At 38.9% G+C, this 21,972-nt stretch overlaps 1 protein-coding gene and 1 non-coding gene across 15 annotated transcripts in view; one reads left to right on the top strand and one right to left on the bottom strand.

The window, feature by feature from the left end:
- Positions 1-21,972, bottom strand: part of Mctp1 (multiple C2 and transmembrane domain containing 1) — a 694,629-nt gene that overhangs the window by 449,828 nt on the left and 222,829 nt on the right. The gene's annotated exons all lie outside the window — the stretch shown is intronic.
- Positions 6,363-6,494, top strand: LOC120101280 (small nucleolar RNA SNORA17). Its single transcript, XR_005501654.1, has one exon. It is a non-coding gene; the product is annotated as a small nucleolar RNA SNORA17 (small nucleolar RNA).

The raw sequence follows: 21,972 nt of genomic DNA, 5'->3' as shown, positions 1-21,972 counted from the left end.
TAATCTACATAAATCACTGTAAGAAGAGTTGACCACCATACAAACACATTGTGTCTTTCAACTTACTAAGAAACTAACAGGATGACAAAACAAATACAACCAACAAACAAACAAACAAAAACTGACATACTAAGCACAAGGTTTACACTTGCTAGGATAAATGCCCATGGGTACCAAGTGAATGGCTGATGGGGCAAATCTCGTAATTAAGAAGAATACTCAGGGGATATAACAAACGGGCTTCTGTATTTTGTTTGGTGTTCTCTAAAGGGGCTAACTGTGCCCTGTGAGATCATTTTCCTCTTTACAGTGAGAACAAAGGCAAAGCCAGTATCAAGCACTATGCAAAGAATTCTTGCTGAGGGCTTGCTTGACTTTACTTGCAAAAAATTTCACTAGAATCATCAATCAGAAAGACAAGAATGTAGCCAAGATCTTAAAGCTAAGGGAAAGACTGAGTGCATCAAGGTAGACTGGATTCCAAAGGACACCAATCGAGCTCCAAAACTGTGGCAGTGGCATTGTGCTCAATCTATCATTTATTTAATGACATCTTCTTTAATCAAAGAATGATACATTTGAATTCCCAGTTTTAATTCCTTGATTAGCATCAAGCCTATTACCTCAATGTGCTGCTCATTTCTCTGTAAAACAAAATAATGCCAGGAAGGCAAAGTGGGTTCAGCGTTTTCCAGTGGAGCTCACAGGCCCGCAAGGCACCCTGGATTCAGCACTTCGCAGCGAGTCTCCCAGCATTTTCTCCTTCAGGAGCAGCTCTCTTTCAAAGAAGACAACCGCCCATTTAGTGCCAAAATTCTTTTTAGGACCTTTGAATTACTGCCCACCAGTAAGAACAAAGTTGGTGGAAGAAGAGGCCTGAGATTAACCAATCTGCACTATCATGAAGGCTAAATTATCCAAAAAATTAAAATAAGTTATATCACATAGAAAAATGAGAAACAGGATTAAAAAGTCATGAAAACTAAACAGTTGATATGGAAAATAGCAGTTATGAAAGAACTCTATTCTGAGGAAAGTGACAATCCAGTCCCTGGTTAATTGTTTCTTTTTGGTAAAAAGCAATGCTTAGTTAAACTAAGATCACACTGGAATAATATCCCACTTAATCCTGGAAGACAAGAAGGATACCATGTGGATGTGAGAGGTGTGCTGTCATGTCAATACAGAGGCTGGGAGAGGCTTGAGGCAGAGCAGAACAGTGCCCTGACCACACTTAGACTTCCAGTCTTAAAGCTCTAAGATTATATGTTTCTATTGTTCAGGCCACTTCATCTGTGATACATTATTAGGTCAGTTCCAGGAGATTGCTGTGTTTACCAAGTGAACATATTTTTGTCTTTGTTGTTTATGCACTTATTTAAACTTGTTTTTCAGTTACTCTGGAACTGAACCCTGGGCCAATTATTTGACAAAGGCTTGATATATATTCCCATATGTCTTATTCCAGCCCATCAAGGCCAGAACCTCTGTACCTTCTCACTACCCCTTACCCTTGAACATAGGTCCTAATCATTACAGGCTTCAGAAAGGCTCAGAAATGCAAGGGGGAATCACTTGTTGCTAATCCTCTGGCAATAATTCTGTCTACTACATGTTTGCATTCTTCCAGAAGCCTCGTCTTGAGCCAGGATAAAGAACCCTCCAAGTCTGATTACCAAAGATATCTTGAGCTCTTATCTATGAAGGATGGTGTATGAGCTAGTACTCTTAGCCACCTCTTACCCTTGCCCAAATGACTCGGTGTGTCTTATAAACAAATAGAATAAAGTACATGCTTGAAAGCTATGTTTTGCTAATGGTTTTAAAAATTACAAATGGAAAAGGGAGGAAATAAACTACAAGAAAGTAGCCTATAGCCAATGCACTTGGAGAAATTGGGAAAATTGTTTTTTCAATACCATCCTAAGATAAACTGTAATGCAAATTGGCAATTTAAGGGTGAGCCTCACTGGAGAGTCTGATTACTTCTAAATAATTTAAATAAGTTATTTTTAAAATGTGGCTTTTTAAAATCAATTGCTTTAACTTGTTTCTAAACCACTGTCATGGGCTTTAACTTAAAACTGCCAAGTAATTCAGATTTGGTAGTGAACTCAAGCCTCAGGATATATATATATATATTGCAAGTTAGATTCTGGTCCCAACTTTAAGTTGCAAACCTGACATTCTTCAGTCAATTCAACCATCATCTGTCTCCAGAAGGCTCTACAGTGTAAAGTGTTCAGCTTCAGATACACAAAGGATGCTTGCAGCCAGTTTGCTGAGAGCCCCAGGTTAAATTTATGATGGCAGGCTGAAGTTTTAGCATATGATTTCTAAATGCATAAAATTTAGCCCTGCTTGTTCAATAAATAAGACAAGGGGAAGATGTCCAGTTAAACCTGAGTTTTAGCAGTTAAAGAAAAAATCCTCTGTATGTGTAACTTTTCTTAGATTCTTCCATTCAATACTTAATTTAAAAACTAATACCTCAACTGGAAATCATTTCATAGCTCTTATTTATCTTTGAAATCTATTACAGTAAAATATGCCAAAGAAATACTTTCAGTACTAAATAACCCTATTCACTATTTTTAAATGGAGTTATTTTCAAGCACAAAGCAATATTGTGAAGTGCCCATGTTTTAGATGCATATCAATGAAGGGAAACAATACTTTGGAGAAGTGAGGATCAAAGCCAGAAATAAAAAATTATTTTTAGATACTGTCAAAAGTGTATGAAGCAAGAACTTTTCTTCATGTGTTGGAATAAGCAAACTTCCATCCAAACAAATCAAAAGGAAAAGCTTTTCGGTCCCTATAAAGCCATGCACTTCAAAGCAGACACTAAATCAAGGAGGTAAGATATGGCAATATCAGTGAATGTGTGTTCACATAGAAATAGAAGACTATGGTTAGACAAAGGTCATGCACTTCAGTGTTCTCTTCAGCTACCAATGAGGAATGAACAAACACTCCCACCCAGAGATGGTAACTCCTTCTCCAACCCAAGCTGAATCACTGCAGCGTTGGCTGAGGCTAAGCACCAGGCTATTCTCATAACTACTAACTGATATTTCTGTGCCAGAAAAAAAGTAGAAATGATGAAAGAGTACAGTAGAGCTTAATGAGAACTGACTAGGCACCAAACAGTACAGGATGGGCTTTTCTCACAAATCCCAACACAATCTTTCAGACTGATACTTGATAAAAATTCATCTGTGCCCCATCAACTCAAGAGACTGAAGATCATCCAAGATCACAAACATTTTTAAATAAGACTGAAGACTAAAAATATTATGAGGCAGTGATCAGACGTGATTAAATTTACCAGTAAGAAGACATTTTCGAAGTATTGCTATGTTCCACAGCAAACATCTCTATCAGCCTTTGAGATTTAGATCATTCTGATATATGCGGTCATAGTATATTGGGTTTTATTTTGTTTTGCTTTGGAGGATTTTAGAAATTTAAAGCTTGCTGTGATCTTCTCTATTTTATAACATTCTCAGAAAAAAAAACACAGTAGGGTAAAAATAGAGAACTGTGAAGACTCCCAAACCCAGGGGGCCTGGCTAGCTCATTAAGTTTAATAGTGGAGGGAGAATTTAACTTCTATTTCTCCAAGACCCAGACTCAGTACACATCAAGGCTATACACTACAAAATTGTCTTGAAGCAAGACTAGAAATCATGAATATTACCTTGTTGGAAATTTTTAAAAGAACAGACTGTGACTCAAACACAATCATTAGCATCAATTCTGTGCAAGGTCTTGCATTAGATCCTGAATACAGCAGAAAGAATTAAAGAAACAAAGATCCCTTCATTTTCTACTGGTTCCTTGGGGACAAGGTATCATTCATTTTGGGGATACAATCAAGATGCAATACAATGAGCTCCCTATGTTTAACTCAGTCCTTAAAGATTCATCCCGGTCCAGAATTATTTCTGATGTACCACAATTTACAAAGGTTCTCACTCAGTCATTAACTCCCGATCAAATCTCTACTGTATAAAGAACAACATATTGGGTATTAATGGAAATGATCAAGGAAAAGACATGTCCTATGAGAGACCTGATCATTAACCTGAGGTAACGTGTATCAAGAGAAAAACAAATTTGCAGTGAGTTTATATTTTCCACATTTGATAGATACATAAATATTTTAGAACTAATAGGTGAGCTGCTTAAAATTGGGGAGATCATCCTGAGCCTCTTCATTGTGGAAACATCAGAATGCATTTATACAAACTCAAGCAGCACCAATGCCACTAGCATTGACAGGACCTCATTAGGCTATCATTGTATGTTTGGTCCAGTGATGACACAAACATCAATATAATGTTCAGGATACTGTTTCTTCCTTTTGATATATCTAAATAGGTAATTTCCAGCTGATACAGGAGTCTATGGGTATCAGGGGTTTATTTTTTGTTGGTTTGAAGAATTAAATTAACAAAGGAGTGTTCATATTTTGTGAATATTTTTAACTTCATTTACTGAACCCTTTTTGTAATTCTACTTTTGAATTAAACAATGTTATTATTAACTTTTCCTGTAACATATTTATAAGTGGTCAATTATTTGTTTATACATTCAGCAATGAAAAAGACCTTAATAACTCCAAAATACTGAATATTGAAAAATAGTTCATAGTAGTAATAATTTACTGAATATTATACACCAGGCACTTTCCAAAGTTTCTAAAATATTGCCTGATTTAATCTTTATAAGTATACAATATAAAGATAAGAAAAATAAATAACTGCTTTCAGGCTAAATAAAAAGGTGAGTTTATGTTTGAGCTGAGAGAATCTGACTAAAAGTGCATTTCTCAAGTACTGGTGTACTGAGCCTCAGTGTATTTCTAAGTAACATGGTTTGGCAGTGTCCTGGCTTTGAGATCTGACAGATGTGCACTTGAGCTTTGTCTCTATCATGTCCAGTGTGTTTTTGGATAGCTACAACATCAGGTTTCACTATCATGTCTAGTGTGTTTTTGGATAGCTACAACATCAGGCTTCACTTCTCCAAGCTGTGAAGTTGGATTGACACACTCCAGCTAGAGGAAAGTATTGATGTAATACATTCAGTTGAAGAATGCTTTGAATTAAAATCTCACCAAGGCATCTTTGAAAATGCTCTCATTGAAAGCATGTTTTACTATCTTCAGAGATATTGTGGCTATGAATATGTTTAAGAGGAAGATACTGTGGACAAGCAGACCACAGCAGTCAGTAGCCTAGAAAGTATATCTCACAGTCTCTTCATCTATGTTAAGACTTACACACATAAAACCTGGGTCACGGTGAGATCTCAGAGCCACATTTTAAAACAGGAAAAGTGAATGTGGTAGCTTTCAAATTTAATTATCAAAGCTTTACTTATAGCATAGATTTCTTTTTCTCCTTAGCATTACTGTTCTTAATTCCCTAATTTCCACCACTGAGTGTGGCAAGGAGTCTACAACCATAATAGCCCAGGGCTACAGAGGAAGGGTAGGAGGAACTTCAATGCCAATACTTAAACATGATCAAACACAAGGACAGCAAGAGTTGGTCATCTCCCCACTCCAAACCTGGCATCACAAAGCAGCTTCACCAACATCAACCTTAGAAAAAATGACAGCTATCAAGCTTCATCCCTCAGCCCGATAGCTCCTGAGTATGTAGATGCTGTATCTTCTATTACCACTGTCCTGGCTAATGGTGCATGTCATACAAACCTTGTCCCAGAGACCCTGGCCATAAATATCCCTTTTTCTACCCCAGTAAAGGAACCCATTCTCCAAAGCTGTCTCCAGGAGTGATCATTTCCTCTGTACTCATTGCTAAATGAGATCCTGTACTGCACCCATCCACACTAAGTTAAGCTTTCTTCCCTCCAGTCCAGCTCTGTGTATGATGGGTCTGACTACTGCAAAAAGAAGTAGACACAAGGCAGCATAGAAGCTGGTCTTTTCTGAACTTTTGCATTGTTGTTGACAACTGGCACTGAAACCCCAACACAGGCTCCAGATTCCAAATCTTACCTTGGTGGTAATAATTCCCATTTTAGTGACCTTTCTCAATCCCCATCTTCTTACTCTAGTGCTTCCACTAGATGGGAAACACTCATACACATGCATACACACACACACAAGCACTCATGCTCTCTCAAACATGAACATTATCAACTAGTCTTAAAGAAATAACAGTATGAAAAACAAATTCCAGATAAATTAATCATATTACTTCACTTAAGTAAAAATGTATATAAGATATTAAAAAGAGCTTGAAAAAGGTTGTGGCCATTCCAACTGTGCAGAAAGGAAATGTGTTGTTCTTTATACTTTCTGTGCTTTAAAAATGTCTTAAAATACTGCACCTAGAGGAATTGCAGATGTGACTGCTGTGTCACACATGCATCAGTAGGTAGCAGAGAGGTGAGAGGCCATGTCTACGCTCAGTGTTCTGACCTCTGAACATCTGAACAATTAGTAGCCTAATATTCCCTGAAAAAAGCGAGCCTAGTCAATCACCACTATAACATTAGAGGACCTGGACAGAGAAGAAGCCTGAGATGACCACTATTTTGTCTCTGTATAATCCTGGGGAATAGGGGCAGACTGCGAATAGTGCCATAATGCATGAGTTGGGTATTGCATTCCAGAAGTCTCCACTCCTGAGATGACCTCAGACACTCAGAGATCTCAGGCATCACTAAGAGAAGCAAGTAAGTGGTGGAGAGCTGGAAGAGAAAGAGAAACAGAAGGATGTGGACACAATGAAGAAAGATCTCATATGCACACACCACACACATACATCACATATATATCAAATGTATATTACATACAACATACACACATCAAACATATACCTCACACACAGATCACTTATACACACTTCACACAGGCATGCACACACAATGAACACATATCACAGAGACACATCAATGCACATTATACACACACATCACACATACAAAACATTCACCCACATCGCACCCACATCATACCCACATCATATACATGCACATCACACACAGATATCATATATAGACATCTCTCTCACACACACACATATATACACACACCACAGATATACCACACAAGCATGGCATACATCACATGTAGACATCATATACACACACCTTACACATACAAAAAAGTCATAAGTTAATTAAAACTTTAAAAAATTAATATCATTAATATCACACAAACCAAACAAGATAAGGAGAGAGGAGAACTCAATAATACTTAAGCCTTAAATGGATCCCATATTTTATAATAAAACATTAAAATGCATTTCCCTTTGGTTTTGAGAAAGACAATCCACTTCCATGACTTTAATTCAATATGATTTGCCAGTCATGAACAGAGCAAAGATTGAAGTTAAATACAATGTTATAAATATTGATCTAATTAATTCTATAATGAATCCAAAATAAATATAAGTATCATAACTTGTTAAAATTGTTGTACAGAATATATTCATTTTATGTATTTATTAACTGACATTTATTTTTATAAATCTACAAAATATATTTTGTGTATTTTTAGCTTTTTAAAGATTAAATTATGCATGTTACCTATAACAAAAGCTGACAAGAAACACCTTTTAGTCAATCTGAAAAGCACTGCTCTCTTTCCTCATATTAATATTTTTAGTAGTACATTAGGAGAGTCTAATCTACATACCAATCTTTTCACTGATACATGGCAGATGTAAAAAGCACATGGGGTTTTGTGGGTTAATTTTCTATAGCATCTAACATCCTGAGACACTTGGTAAATCTCTCAAGACTTCAACTGCCTGTGCTCTATGCCATCTCCTTTGCTCTTGGCAGAAGCTCTCCTAGTGTCTGCACTAGTGTTTGCACTTCCACTGGCTCAAAAGTCTCCCATATCTAATTAAGCATTGGGCTAGCACATTTTGGTAATCATTCCTGTTTGAAATTTATATTCACTGCATTTGTCTCTGCTTTCCCATGTCACAGTTCTGGTTCTGAGAAATTCTAAACATTTCACTGGATATTTGCACATAAAGCATTATTTAATATCAACCATAGCTTTTTATATAAATAAAATCAAATTAGACTTAGCTTCAGGGGAAGCTAGTGATAGACTAGCAGATATCTCTTCTCTCTTTTTCTGGCAGAAATCTTGAAACAACAGAACAGCCTGTACTCAGCATAATTAAAGCAGATGTTCTCAATCTTCATTTTCATTGCTAATTTTGACAGCAGAAGAAATGTGCTTGTCTTTTGTGCTTGTATTTTCTCTCAGATGTGCCCTATTTTTCTTCTCACCCATCATGGGAAACAATACAGTAGCAAGAACTCTGTCAGCTTCTCAGTGGGTCAGCAATGAAAACTCGGTAAGAAACTATTCAGAAGTTAAACTTCAAGTCTAGATAGTGTAAGCTTTTTTTATTCCTAATGTGAAAAAGATTATATCTTTCAGTGACTTGTGAGGTCTTCTGTGACAAAAGTCGCTCACACTGCATATATTAAATATAATAAACACCTTACAAGTACCTTTCTTTGTCAATGCAGCATTTGAGAATATAACAGCATTGAAGTGCAACAGTTGGATAAATAGAAACATACCACACTTTGATAACAAGGGCCAGGTGACACTCCTGCAAGGCAGAGGCTACTATTTTGTCAGTTATGTGCCTAAAATCTGAAAGCATTCTGGATCAATAAAGGTACCTTTCCCCATGTATGCTCTTTTAGAAACCCTGCTCTGTGACCCCTCACTGTTTAAGGTGTTTCCAAGAGAGAAGCAGGTACCCATCCATAATATTTAATATTCACATCCCAATTGACTTGATTTGGAATTATCTGAGATGCATACCCCTGGGCACATATGTGAAGGCATTTATAGAGACTTCAGTGTTGAAGGGAAGAGACATCCTGAATGGGGGTGTCCGGAACCTACAGATGGGATCCTACAGGTGGCAGAACGTGAGTCAAATACCAGCGTTCATCCCTTTCGGTTTCTTCACTGTGAACACAATGTGGCCAGCTCCTCACCATGGCCTCTGCATCAGCTCTTGCCTCCATGTTTCTTTTTTTTTTTTTTTTTAATTAACTTGAGTATGTCTTATATACATTTCAAGTGTTATTCCCTTTCCCGGTTTCCTGGCAAACATCCCCCTCCCCCCTCCCTTCCTTATGGGTGTTCCCCTCCCAACCCTCCCCCCATTGCCGCCCTCCCCCCAACAGTCTAGTTCACTGGGGGTTCAGTCTTAGCAGGACCCAGGGCTTCCCCTTCCACTGGTGCTCTTACTAGGATATTAATTGCTATCTATGAGGTCAGAGTCCAGGGTCAGTCCATGTATAGCCTTTAGGTATTGGCTTAGTCCCTGGAAGCTCTGGTTGCTTGGCATTGTTGTACATATGGGGTCTCGAGCCCCTTCGAAATCTTACAGTTCTTTCTCTGATTCCTTCAACGGGAGTCCTATTCTCAGTTCAGTGGTTTGCTGCTGGTATTCGCCTCTGTATTTGCTGTATTCTGGCTGTGTCTCTCAGGAGAGATCTACATCCGGCTCCCATAGCAAAATTTTATCTCAAAAACCAAAACAAACAAAGAACAAGCAAACAAACAAATAAAACAAGAGTTCGAGATCGGAGTAGAAAATAAAGAAGTAGGAAGTACAAAGCCTTGGTAGCAGATAAAACTCATTTTGATCCTAGCTAGGGACCTCGTGGGCAAGGCCTAACTAGTTAAGATGCCCAGGGAAGGAACAAAGCAGAGTCTGGCCCATCACTGGGGAGATAGGAGTGTCATGTATAAGAGAATGCCTAGTAGGTTGGAATTAATTCCACATGAATGTATCCACTCCCAGGGGAAGCAGGGAACCAGAGCCAAACAAACGGGGACTAGAACACAAGGGAGGAGAGCAACAAGGTATGCATCTCAGTGGAGAAATACTGAATCAAGAGAAATCCATGCCCAGAGAAGACTCAGTGAGAGCCAATCAGAAAGGTGGAGATCCACAATGGTTCCTGGCTAACCTCAGCTGAACCTATACCTCTCCAAAGCAGAGTCAGAGGCAGTAACTGCAGCCTGTGAGCTGCAGTCTCACAGGCTAACAACCTGTGCTAGACACTGTGCTAGATATATCACATCCATTTCTGTAACTTTTTTCTACTAATTCCCAAATAATGGGTAAACCAATATTAACTCTACATATTTCTGGTCTCAGCTTAAAGGTGCTTTCTCATAAAATACTTCTCTGAAGCTGACCACTAGCTTCTCTATCATACCCTGGATTTTCTTCTACCTTCTCATATGTTGAAAGGACAACATAAACCCTACTTATCTCCATTTAAGAACCAGGCCTGTTTTTTGGGGTGGGGGGGGCATACAGCACCAGTTCCAGGAAAAGACCGTAAGTCCTAGAAACTAGGCCATAAGAAATCAGCCCCCGGGGACAGACCATAAAATCCAGAACAAGATCATAAACCCCCTCCCAAAGAACAGCCTGGGGATAACCACAAAAATGGGGAAATGTCTTACATCAGAACGGGCCATCTGTACTGGGCAGTTCTATCTCATCCGATGGTTAAACGGTCATGACTTAGGAATGCAGACCACTGACCGCCTGTGACTCCCTAGCACCCATCAATGAAATTTTAGATTACCTAAGCCTTCTAAAGAGTTCCCTGTAAGAAGGCCATGTCAAGGAATGGTTAATACTGCATGCTGGTCGCTTTTACAGAATTAACGATGCTCTTGGTCTTTGCATCTGCGTCTGGGGTCTTATCTCAGCGATTTCAGACCCTTATCATGTGGCTCAGTCCATCTTACATTTTGTTATTTTTGTGCATGTACTGTGTCCATTCTGGGTTTTACCTGTGGACTCATGTGTGCAAGCACATAAGCTCTTGAGTAAACATTTCTGCACCCTTTACCAGGAGGGAAAGGGCTGAAAAAGGAGTGTGCATGTGAGCCAAAGGCCTTGAGGACAGGAGCTTTGCTCTCTGGAAATGTAGCCAACATAGACTAGCATTTCTAAACGCTGGGATGGCAGAATGACATCACCATGACCATGCAAATGAGCTTTTCTTAAAGAAGCCATAACACTGACTAGAGTTTTATTAAAGTCTGGCAATCACAGAGGTAAAGTTATATATTTTACTCCTCTGCTGAGCTTCTGGGGTAAGGTAGAAATATGTACATATGAAAGTCATTCTATTTGTACCCTTTTCCATAATTCACATGTTAGAAAACTAGAGAAATGCCAATCCAAGAGATGCTAATATGAAACTATTCATTATAGTGCTCTCTCTCTCTCTCTCTCTCTCTCTCCTGTGTGTGAGTATGCATGTGTGAATGCATGAGTGTGTGAATATTTGTGTGAGTGTGTATCTGTGTGAGTGTGAGTATCTGTGTATCTGTGTGAGTGTGTGTGTGCGTGCGTGTGTGTGTGTGTGTGTGTGTGTGTGTGTGTGTGTGTGTGTGTGTGTGTTTACTGATAGATCAGTTGACAGATTGATGCTTTACTTCTGGACTCATCCTTCCCATCTAGGAGTAAACCATCCAAGCTGTTCTTGCTCCCTAGCAAAAGCAGGATTAAGCAGCATCCTGTCAGTTCTGCAGTACACCACGTCCTACCCTACTAACCTTAGCTGGATAAATACTCAGGAAATTACAGAAGACTGAGGAAATACAAACAGGATCTGGTAAGCAAGATTACCAAATCACTCTGCTTGTCAGACTTGCCCTGCACATCGCAAACTTTTTCTTTTTCTTTTTCCTGACTGTCTAACACGAATTGATGGCAGCACAGACTGCTAGACTGGTGTGTGCTTGAATTATGATCATGGGCAGAGTAGAGTATGGATATTGATGACTCCTCCTGTTGTTTATTCCATAAAGAGGATTTGCATTCTCACTGTGGGTAGAGAAAGCTAATGTAAAATAAACAAACAAAACAAACAACATAACAAAACATTTCTCAAGGTCACATAGTATATGTGAACTAGAAGATTAGAAGCACTCCTCTTTTTTCCCTGCTGCAGTGGAAATTCACCCCAGAGTATCTAACATGTAGGTACATCCCCAGGTATGTCTGGATTTAAGCCCAGACCTTCTAGTTGAGAATGGGAATTTTAAAAAAAAAATTATTTACTTTTACACTCCAGATTTTATTCCCCTGCAGGTCCACCCTCCAGCTGTACCACATCCCATACCTCCTCCCCACCCAACCCCCTGTCTCCACAAGGATGTCCCCACCCCCATCCCTCCAGAACTCTAAACTTCCTGCGGCCTCCAGTCTCTTGAAGGTGCATATTCTCTGACTGAACCCAGAACCAGGTATATGTGTTGGGGGCCTCATCTCAGCTGGTGTATGCTGTCTGGTTGTTGTCTGAGAGATCTCAGGGGTCCAGGTTAATTGAGACTGCTGATCCTCTTTCAGGGTTGCCCTCCTCCTCAGCTTCCTCCAGCTTTTCCCTAATTTAAGCACAGGGGTCAGCAGCTTCTGTTCATTGGTTGGGTGCACATATCTGCATCTGACTCAGCTGCTTGTTGGGTCTTTGGAGGGCAGCCATTATAGGTCCCTTTTTGTGAATACCCCATAGCCTCAGTAATGGTCTCAGGCCTTGGGGCCTCACCTTGAGCTGGATCCCATTTTAGGCCTGACACTGGATCTTCTTTTCCTCAGGCTCTTCTCCATTTCCATCCCTGCATTTTTTCCAGATAGGAAGAACTATGGGTCAGAGTTTTGATTATGGGATAGCAACCCCATCTCTCACTTGAGGCTCTACAAGTTGCCTCTCCCCACTGTAAAACATTTCATCTAAAGTCCCCGCTTTGAGTCCTGAGAGTCTCTCACTTCCCATGTCTCTGGTACATTCTGGAGGGTCCTGCCAACCTCCTTCCTCCTGAGGTTGCCTGTTTCCATTCTTTCTGCTGGCCTTCAGGCTTGTCTTTTTCCTCCACCCAATACCAAATCATGTTCCCCTCTCCCCCCACCTCATTCCCTTTCCCTCCTCTGCCCCTCACTCCCCCCCCCCACCGCTTGTGGTTGCTTTCTTCTCCCTCCCAAGAAGGACTGAGGCATCCTGACTTGAGCCTTTCAGCTTATAGACCTTTTGAGTTCTGTACACTGTACCTTGGATATTCTGTAAATAATAATAATAATAATATTATTATTATTATTATTATTATTATTATTAGGCTAATAAACCATGCCCAGGCCACATGGATTTCTCTTCCTATTAATCCCACTAATGGGGGGGGGCACACAGCCTTTTCCCACCAGTCTTCTCTTCCTCTACAGCAGATTCTCTTCATTTTCAGAAAGACCATGTTAATTCTCTCTGAACCATTCCCTCTCCTAGGAGCACAACAAAGCTACTCCTTGTCAGTACAACCTCAGTTTCCTCATGCATTTGTTTTTACTTCATCCCGACTCACAGCTTAATTTCCTGATTCTTTGAGGCTCGGGGCATTCAGGCAAAGCTGCTTATTTATCGTGCCTCCTTCTCTGCCTCCCACGCCCTGCATCTCTGCCATATACCCACAAATCTTACCCTGGTTACTGAGTGGAAATGTGGCAGAGCACAACATTTATTGCAAGCAGTGATTTGTGAGGCCTTCTGTAGAAATCTTTCTCTACTCATCTTCCTAAAAGCTACGCTCACCCTCAAATGGCTTCCCCAAGTTAATGAGAAGATGTCAGTACTATGTACTGGGCCCAGGATAACAAAGTGTATGCTATGAGTGCTTTCCTGAAAATGTATATCCTTCATCTCTACTCACAACCCAGTGGATCCTAGATGCACAGGCCTGAGCCCATGGAGGGTGAAGAAAACTCACAGGGTGACTTGTACAGTGATACAAGCTGAAGAATTGTCCTATAAGGAGTATTTTGGCATGGTCCACCCAGAACCATAGAGGACCTAATTCCTTGTAGTGCTGCAGCCTGGGTGGAGACACAGTCACAGCAGTGAAAGTGGCTGATGAAGCTTCGCCACTTTCTCAATAACTGTGGTTGATTACTATATAGGGTGTGACTTAGCCATGGCTGCCACTCATTTGTTGAGGTGACTTGAAGGGTTGAGTATGTATTGTTTACTAACAGAACTTAAGCATTTATGAACTTTTCTGTTGGTTTGAATGCACATTGATTTTTTAGGATATAAAGAATTGGAAGGGGGAAGAAGGTATAACAAGACTTTAATATAAGAGATTGGTTAAACATGAGCTCTTTTGATGAAAAATGTGTCCATGGTGCTAAGTAAATAAGTCAATGACACATTTTCAGGCATGAGAAAGTATTTCAATGGAACTTGAGATATATTTTTCCCAGGGCTGGAGAGATGCCTCACCTTTTGCTCTTGCAAGGACCCAGACCTAGCACCCACATCTTAGCATTGTACAACCCTCTGAAATAATAGTTACAGAGGATCTGATGTCCAGTTCAGGCTTTTGCAGGTACTAGGTAGAACGGTGAAAATGAAAACACTCTTACACATAAAAATGAAGCAAGTAAATCTTTTAAATACATATATTCTTTTCTACTCCCCGAAAAACAAAAATAATTATTGGTTAAAAGGAAGCTACTCCAAGGTGTGGACAATTATCACTGTTGTAAAAAGTGAAACTTTGTGGCACCACTTAAATGCTAAATTAGATGATGCTGGTCTTGATGACTGACAGAGCAAAGTAATCACAAGGTGCAGCTGAATATCCTATGTTTCCTTGTGCTCTGGGGAGCTGCCTGTGTTCAGCTGTACTCTGGGGAACTGGATGCACAGCCTTAAGAAACTCATTTGATTGGCCTGCAGCAAAATAATCTTCACTTACAAAATGGAAAACATGGTTAGCTTTTCACCAAGGCACTCTTAATTTTTTTAATTCAAAATTTTGTGACTATGCATTGCTCCCTATTCAGGTCAACTAAAATATTATGGGATTTTTATGGCTGGTTTAATGTGAAACCACTTTTTTAAAAGTGATTTTAAAGTAAAACTGATATTTGGATTCTGATTTTCCTTCATTAATGTCCTCCTCTTTTTCGTCTCCTTTTTATTTTATTTTATTTTTTAAATTTTGGAACAAGGCCTGATGTAGCCTAGCCTGGCCTTGAACTCACAATGTAGCCAGAGTTGGCCTTGAACTAGCCCTTCTGTGTCATCTCTCAGTGCTCTTATTGCAGGTATGGTCACCATGACTACTATTTGACTTTCTTCTTATTTTTTTTTGTTCATAGAACTTCAGTCAAAAATCTCTTGTAAACTTCCACAAAATTGTGCAAAAATAATAGCTACATTTTGGGAAAGATGAATTGGAAAAAGGAACAAGCACAATTTTGAGAGGGATTAGCTGATTAGGGATGCGGGTGCCAAGTCTCAACCTATAAAGCCAGGTTTCCTGGGAGCCAGGAAGGTGCTTGCCTTCAGTTAGAATGCTCTTCTTTCCTTCTTTTCTTCTATTCTATCTTCTTTCTTCAAAGTTTTGCTTTTACTAGCTTTTTGCAATTACTACAGGAAACAATATTTCACTCTGACATTTTTAAACCTTGTGTCTGTTGCTCTTCCTTCTCCCCTCTGTCCCTTTGCTACATTCCTGCTGGTCCCTTCCTCCCCAGCAGTTTCCCTGCTGCCTCTGTGCTACATGGCTTCTATCAGCTCCTTGTTTTGATTCCAGTCCCCTCTTGCATATCTCCCTCTCATAGTCCCCTGTCTAGTCTCAAGACCTATGCTGCACTCACACCATATGTAATAGCTGCACATAAAAGTTAATCTAAGATCTTCTGCATAGACAAAACCTATCAATCTTCCCGAGTTTGAGTTACTTTTCAGTTCTAACCAAAATATCTAGAGCATATATAAGAATTGTAAGAGTTAAACACTCCCCTGTTTTTTCAATTAATAAATGGGCTAGTAAACTGAACATGCTAGTCTCCAAAGAAACACAAATGACAACCAAATATTTTAAAACATGTTCATCATCTTTAGCCATCAGGGAAATACAAATTAAAACCACTTTGAGATTCTGTCTCTCCCTAGTCAGGATGTCTAACCCAAAAGCAAACAAGGGTGAGGGGGTGAGGAGAGAGGAAGAGTCATCCATTGCTGGTGGAGCTGTGAACTGATGTATTCACTATGGAAATCAGCATGAAGGGGTCTGAATGATCTCAAGATAGAAACAACCATATGACTCAGCTATACCATGCTAGGGTACATGCCATAAACCATTGTCTTACACCTGCATATTCCTACTGACTGTCACCACAGTCACAAAGGCTAAGAAATAGAAGCAGTCTGGATTTCCATAAGCAGACAAATGGATGATGAAAATGTGATGCATATACACAATAGGATTTTATTCACCTTAAACGAACACACTGTTTCTAAGATAGAGAAATTACATCCAGAGAACAAGCCACAGGAAACAAATGCACTTCCACTTTATGAAGTCTGAGGAAGGGAATGTCTTCCTAAGTAACTGTGTGATATTTTGTTTATAACCAAGGGAAAAAAAACAGTCCAGTGATTATGTGCTCATTGAGATGTTTTCTTTTTCTTTATAACACTTGCTTGGTTGAAGGCCAAATATGCAATTTTCCCAATAGAGAAGTCTCCATTGTCTACACTTGGACCAATTTAGTTGTGCTTCATCAAATATTTTTACAGGAAAAAATTTGTTTTCCCCTATCCCTTGGAAAACTTGAAACAATAAGTCTCTTAATTCTCTCTCTGAAACCTGCACAATTTCCTAGTTCAAGCCCTTAGTCACCATTGTCACTTTGGAAAGTGTTCTGTTGTGCCAAATAAATTTGATTGTAAAGTCTTATATTTTAAGCACTCTAGTGAAATGCTTGTGAGCACGGGGCTTCTGCTTTCAGACTGTGAAACAAATGTGTTTTTGCTAGTCACTGAAAATGCTTTTTGTAAAATATTGTTCCTCAAACTGCTTTTGTTTGTAAGGCCTTCCAATGCTTTAAATCATGGTTTGAGGCTTCTGTGCCACCCGGATAAAAACACAGATTTGCAAAAAGGCCTTGAACAATGCCATTCCAGAATTCACTAAAAGGATCAAGAGTGTGTACACAAATGTAGATGCAACAAGGATTTTTTTCCCTCAAAACAAAACAAAAAAATAAAAAATTATCAGGTGACTTAAACACATACCCTGTTTCTGCCAATCTCCCATGTAAAAATACAACAACAACAAAAAAAGGTTTCCATGTCATTTAGAAGAATGGATTACTTTCACTAGTTCCTAGCATATTTGGACTAATGCTAACCGCATCTTACATGACTTCTCAAACAACTCCAACCTATCCATGCCTATGATGCCCTGTCACTAAGAAGGAAGCTGTGCTCGTCACAAGCATGATTAGACGTACTAACATTTATTCATTCCCTTTGTATCTCTGTATCATTTCTAGCACTCAATTCAAACTCCTGACATCAAGACAGTTGGGCAGGTATCGTGCTCTGAATTCTGACACCCAGACTCAATTCTATCCTTTGTATAATGTTAGGGACAAGTGACTCCATTTGTGTATGTATACTTTACCTTTTCTGGCTGTAAAATGGGAGTAAAATTATAATAGTGTCCATAATTGTAAGGCAGTTAAAGAATAAGCTGGACAACTAGTAAAAGACTTCTATCATGATCGTCCTCATCATCACCTTGAAAAGAAACACTTGTAGATCAAAGGATTTAGAGCTTGCCTCCTGTGTTCAATGCCCTGTAAAATGCCATGGATGAATATTACTAATGCCTTCCCACTACTGTAAGGACTCAAGCAAAGGGACACCAATGCTTACTTTGTGTATCTCTACTAAATTAAGATGGGATTAAAGCTCAGCCGTGTGTCTCCAGAGTTTATGTGGGCTTACTTAAATGCACATTCAATACAATGCTTGGTGCTTATAACAAAGATGTCTATGAACCCTTCCATTAGGATCAGATTGCTTCACTGACCTTGGAGTTGTCTGAATTACTAATCAATATTTGGTAAACACCTACAGCCTTAAGTACGAGAAAATACAATTTAAACATATGAGGACTTGGGCTATCCCAAAAGTTGTTGCCTATATATGGGATATGTTTTTCTAGCTGGGCTGCTTTGTCTGGCCATAATGGGAAAGGATGGGCCTAGCCTCACAGAGACTTGATGTGCCAGGGTGGGAGATACCTGGTGGGCCTTATACTTTCAGAGGAGAAGGAGAAGAGGGATGGGTGAAGGATTGTGGGAAGGGTGACTAAGAGGGGTGAAGTGGGCAGGATGTAAATAAGTAAAAATACACACACACACACAGACACACACACACACACACACACACACACACATACACACACACACTTCATTGCTGCTTATAAAACAAGAGAGTGTCAGCCTTGCAAACAAGTACTGACCTTTCTGTTCTCTTCTATTCGAGGTCTCCTTCCTCAGATCCCACATTTTTCAGAGCATGGGGATGACTGTGCTAAGACCTCATTCTATTTGTTTTCCCTTATCTCCTAGCCACATAGCTACTCCTAAACGGGTTCTGAAGTCTATGCATATGTGAACTTGGTTGCAAAGAACTGCTAGGCTATATTCACATGATATCATCACAATCAACTTCATGCATCTTCTGAAGCTGTATCATTGCTAGCCAGTCCATGAGGATAACTCACACTTTACATTGACCTACACTTTCTATGAAAAGAAATTGTCTTTATGTTTTGAATTCTTAGACACGTGAAGTGACCTTTAAAGAAAATTCTTAAGGAACTGCCGGAACTGCTTTTTAATCTTATCAACACTTTGAGAACTAAATTTTCTTGAACGGGATCCCCATTGGAAGAATCAGAGAAAGGATTGAAGGAGCTAAAGGGGCTTGCAGTCCCACAAGAACAATACCAACCTACCAGAGCTCCCAAGGACTAAACCACTACACAAAGACTAGACATGGACAGACCCATAGCTCCAGTTGCATATGTAGCAGAGGATGGTCTTGTTGGGCACCAATGGAAAGAGAAGCCCTTAGTCCTTGACCAATATAGATATTTATAAATATAAACTACCCTCATCTAGAGTACAGAAGTGGTTGGAAGTTTATTGGTATGTATGTATGTTTTATTTATTTATTTATTTATTTATTTATTTATTTATTTATTCAGATTGGGAGTTTTCTTTGTCTCTTTTTTCAAAGGCAACACATTGGAGAAAATATCATTTTGTAGCCATTTCAACAAAGGCAGCAAACAGCCTACTGCATCAGCCACAATTTTAAAAGCTAAAACACACAGTAATATTGGTGAAGCATGTTTATTTTCATGAGCCAATTGGAATACTTACACTGTGGAAATCACTAAGAATAATGAGTTTTGGGTGACTATCCCATAGACCCCGGCCTTGTAAGACCAGATCAAAGAAAGTCCTCAATACACAAAGCTTGAATGTAGAGAGGACACTTAGCTCTCTGAAACCCTGTGAAGAATGACATCTTAAAAGTGTGGTCAACAGAGTTTTGAGAATATCATCATCATTGTCATTGTCATCGTCATCGTCATCGTCATCATCATCATAATTGTTATTATTATTGTTATTATTATCATTACTATTATTTTAACTTTAAAAAACTGAGGTGAATAGCCCTTTGCAGGTTGAGATAAGAAGACTACAAGTTCAAGACCAGCCTGGACTCCATAGTGAGACAGTAGGACAACAGCATCTAAACGCAGCAAAATGTTGCAGTCCAGCACGCAATGTACAGAGAAAATAACTTTTGTCTCTTGTTTATCAGGCAAACAGAAAGGCTTTACATCTTTGCTCAGATCCTTACTGGATGAAAGTAGGTGTCTTAACACCCACTAACATTAACCCCCACTTTCTGAAATGAAATTTGAAATGTCAAAGTTTCAAGCATATGATTGCACTCTGTGGTGATGGTGTGTGAGTGTATTTAAGCAGCTCTGTGGTCACCACTGTAATCCTCAGGATAAAATGAAGGAGATTATTGCTCATGCTTTACACTACATATACTGCCCCGCAACAGGATTCAGTAGAGACAGTGGAATCTAATGTGTAATCTATAAGGATATAATTTTCAGGAATCAGAAGGATCATGTTATAATTTTTTTTATTTATTAACTTGAGTATTTCTTATATACATTTCGAGTGTTATTCCCTTTCCCGGTATCCGGGCAAACATCCCCCTCCCCCCTCCCCTTCCTTATGGGTGTTCCCCTCCCGACCCTCCCCCCATTGCCACCCTCCTCCCAACAGTCTAGTTCACTGGGGGTTCAGTCTTAGCAGGACCCAGGGCTTCTCCTTCCACTGGTGCTCTTACTAGGATATTCATTGCTACCTATGAGGTCAGAGTCCAGGGTCAGTCCATGTATAGTCTTTAGGTAGTGGCTTAGTCCCTGGAAGATCTGGTTGCTTAGCATTGTTGTACATATGGGGTCTCGAGCCCCTTCAAGATCTTCCAGTTCTTTCTCTGATTCCTTCAATGGGGGTCTTTTTTCTATGCTTTTGCTCTTTATTAAGAACATTTCAAGGTCTTATTAAGAGAAAAAAATAAGAGGAGGAAAACATGCTTTGCATCTAATGACTTACTTTCTGGTAGAGACAAAGCATGTATTGATTTTAGTTGAAAACACTTAATTGCCACTCAATAAACATTTCTTTGAGAATGACTTTCCTTGCGTTATTTGAAATTTGAAAAGCCAATGAGACTTAAAATTTGGCACTCTTTTTTTCCTGGAGCTTAACTTTGAAAAACATTTTATATAATTTGTATATTAACAAGAAAAGTTAATTTACAAATTGGAGAAAACATTTTATATAATTTGTATATTAAAAAGAAAAATTAATTTACAAATTGGAAAGAAATGAGACCTTCATTCCGAAAAAGAAATATACTGAATTTTAAGTAAAGTGCTATCTTTGACATCTCAAACTCTTCTACTTTAGTAAAACACAGAAACAACCCCTTGGAAACACATGCATTGTTTATATCAGAGATCTAAGTACTCCCTTGCCTCGAACCCCATATGCTCAGAAACAACCCCTTAGAAACACTCTCTTACTCCGAACCCCACATGTTCTTCCAGGCTTGTTCTGCCATATATATCTTCTTCACCCATTTCTTCAACTAAATCAGGTTGAGAAATGAAATATTATCTTGTTTCTGAGTGCTGTTCATACCACTGGCCCACACTTCTGCAGAGGAAGGGAACCAGGAGAACAGCCAAAGAATGAGGTAAGAGAAGGGATAAGGGGAACCACCATGCCTCTGTGGTCAGCCATGTCAGTCAATGGCATAAACTGCTAAATACTGCTGGAAGTAGCATATTGTTAAAAAACAAGAGTATAATGTATATTCAAGTACCAAAATATTCTATTTATCACAGATATCATTATTTGTGAATATGTAGGGTTTTTTTTTTCCACTACTGAAGGTCCTGAATGCTCTCATAGTGGTACCATTTTCTAATAGAGCTTTTGTTCTCAAGTACCAAGTACTCCTTCAAATATGCTTGGAAGTTAAAATAAATTTAATTCATCCTCTAAAGAAGAGGAAAATAATTTTCCTTCCATCATCTCATTAACCCTTTGACCTTTGCAAAAATATTAATTATTGACTATATTTCTAGTGAAATGTAACCTCTATGTTTTAGTTAGAATCTAGCAGTTTTATAGTGTATATAAATCTGAACAGAAATGAAGCATTCCTAATATGACAGTGAGTCAATTAGGAAGAAAGTATTAATAGTACCAACTGTCATTAGTACATTAAGAACTCAGCTCATTTCTATACTACAAATTTATAGCTAGAGCTCTCAAAATCAAATTAGCCACTTCCTCCATGTCAAATGAAGTTAATGGCTTTAAATATGAGTGTCTGAAGTTAAATAACACAAGATATCTACCCTAAATTTTACATTCATTTTCTTGAGTCAGTTATCTAATTCAACAGGATTGTTATCTTTAATCTAAACCTCTTAAACAAAGCTGTCAGTCA

The sequence above is a fragment of the Rattus norvegicus genome, chromosome 2, assembly GCF_036323735.1.
Source record: "Rattus norvegicus strain BN/NHsdMcwi chromosome 2, GRCr8, whole genome shotgun sequence".
NCBI classification, from domain to species: Eukaryota; Metazoa; Chordata; class Mammalia; order Rodentia; family Muridae; genus Rattus; species Rattus norvegicus.
Note: the sequence above shows the minus strand (reverse complement) of the source record. Positions and strands in the feature narration are given on the sequence as shown.